Here is a 2,500-nt window from a genome sequence, read left to right as displayed (position 1 = left end):
GACAACATAATTAGGTGCAATTAATGTGTTTTGTGTGGTAGTAAATAAACTTGGTTTAATTAAGTGTGTGGTGTAGCTTTCATTTGGTTTGCTATAAATACCCAAGTCCCCAAGCATTGTATATCATCCAAGGAAAAACAAAGCCTAGAGCTAAATAAGAAAAGCTTTGCTAATTAGTTTGTTTTGTGAGTTTTCTTTAAGAGTGTGCTCTATTTTCTTCTTCTTGGGATCATTAGAGTTATCTTGGATACTCTTCTTATTCAACAGTGGTATCCATCAATTCTGTGACAAGAAAGGCCTTAATGTTGAGGAGGTTAAGGTCCTACCCATCAGTGTGAGGATCGACTGATATTGAAAGCTTTGGTGGTTCTCCATTATCTATTGACGACCCATAAATAGATAAATAGATAGATAATGGGAATAATGGGGAGTCAACAAAGCTTTCAATCAATATCAATTGATCCTCATACCGGTTGATAGGACCTTGACCTCCTTAACATCAAGGCCTTTCTTGTCGTAGAATTGATGGATGACACTTCTTGCACATTTGAACAATCCTTGAGGATGTCAACGGTGTTTCCATGCCACAGTGGCACATTAGGCAGCTTGCTCTCTTCTTCTCTCCTCATCTTGGCTTCTAACTTCGTTTTCGGCTTCCCCTCGCTGTTTAGCAGACCCTTTCCTTTGTATGTCAACTTATCATCCATTCGGAGTTGATCTAGGAGCTTTGCATGTTGAACAGAAGTGATGTAGGCCCTGTCCTGGTCACATAGGTCGTTTATGGCTTCCAAATTTTCAACCTAGCTTCTAAGTGCTTCTCCAATTTGCGGCTATTGTTTCTCAAATTTGGGAGGAAGTCTTTGAGTGATCAAGACTTAAGAGTCATCCGAATGCTTTACATATAAAGGCCGATGAGGCTTAGTTCTCATCCCTCCTTATTAATCGATCACCAAACTAGTCACATCTCCACATTAATCCAACTTGTCCTTCTTCTCTGACAATGCGCGGGTTTCCGATGAGGAGCTAGGGCCCAAAATAAAGCAACTAATAACTGCAGAATCTCCCTTGCTGTAGGTGACCATTACTTACCCAATCTTTTGAAGGCAATTAAATCTCTGTCAAATGGAAATGGTTGGGGACAGTCTTCGCTCTGGGAAAGCCTGCAATAAAAATTCACGCACCCAGAACAGCAAAGGAGGAGGGCGATAAATGGTTTGGTTACTTTATTTTGTATCTGGCACGGCGCATTGCCAGAGCAGAAGGACTAACAGGGATTTTAATGGGGAGATAGTGACTGGGTTGGGTGGAGTCTGTTGAATAAGAAGAGTATCCAAGATAACTCTAATGATCCCAAGAAGAAAAAAATAGAACACACTCTTAAAGAAAGCTCACAAAACAAACTAGTTAGCAAAGCTTTTCTTATTTAGCTCTAGGCTTTGTTTTTCCTTGGATGATTTACAATGCTTGAGAACTTGGGTATTTATAGCAAACCAAATGAATAAACTAAGATTATTTATTACCACACAAAACACATTAATTGCACCTAATTTATTTTTACCTAACATTGCCTAATTTTCCATACCTAACTTTGACATTGATTTTCAACATCTTTGACATTGATTTTCAACACTCCCCCTCAATGTCAGCTCTCATTCTTTGCACTGTGCTGAGCAGACAGCGAAAATTTTCGAGCTTCCCTGTACTTAAACTTTTTGTGAACAAGTCCGCAACTTGATCATTTGTCTTGACTTGTCTCATCTCAATCTTTTCTTGTAGAACATTTTCTCTGATAAAGTGGTAGTGCACTTCCACATGTTTAGTTCTTGCATGAAAGACTGGATTTTCCGCCAAGCGAATGGCCGATTGGTTATCACAGTACAATGGTACTGGATAATCTACTGGTTGATGTAGATCACTCATCAACTGTACCAACCATGCATTCTCTTGAGCTGCCATTGCTGCTGCTCTATACTCTGCTTCAGTGGTTGACAATGATACCGTCGGCTGTCTCTTGCTACACCAAGAGATGGTTCCAGAACCAAGCTTAAACACATACCCAGTTGTTGATCTCCTGGTGTCATGATCTCCCGCATAGTCAGCATCACAGTAACCAACTAACTTGCAGTCTTCACCTTTCTTGTACAAAAGACCATAGTCAATTGTACTCTTCACATATCTTAGTATTCGTCGAACTGCTTCCAAGTGAGGCTTCTTTGGATTTTGCATGTACCGACTCATCACACCAACTGCATAAGAAATGTCAGGTCGAGTCAAGGTTAAGTAGATCAGACTACCTACCAATTGTCGATACATCGTCGCATCTTCCAAATCTTTTCCTTCATGTGCACTCATTTTGACATTTGGCTCCATCGGCGTAGAGATCAGCTTGCATTCGACCATTCCGAACCTCTTCAATAAATCTTTGGAATACTTCTGTTGACAGAGAAATATTCCTTCTTGTGTGCGATCAACCTCTAGACCAAGGAAGTGCTTGAGTTGA

Source organism: the organism of the source record quoted next, unplaced genomic scaffold (genome assembly GCF_019419815.1).
Source record: "Pyrus x bretschneideri cultivar Hongxiangsu unplaced genomic scaffold, Pyrus_bretschneideri_v1 Contig13, whole genome shotgun sequence".
Lineage (NCBI taxonomy): Eukaryota > Viridiplantae > Streptophyta > Magnoliopsida > Rosales > Rosaceae > Pyrus > Pyrus x bretschneideri.
The sequence above is the reverse complement of the archived record's forward strand: the minus strand, read 5'-3'. Positions refer to the sequence as shown.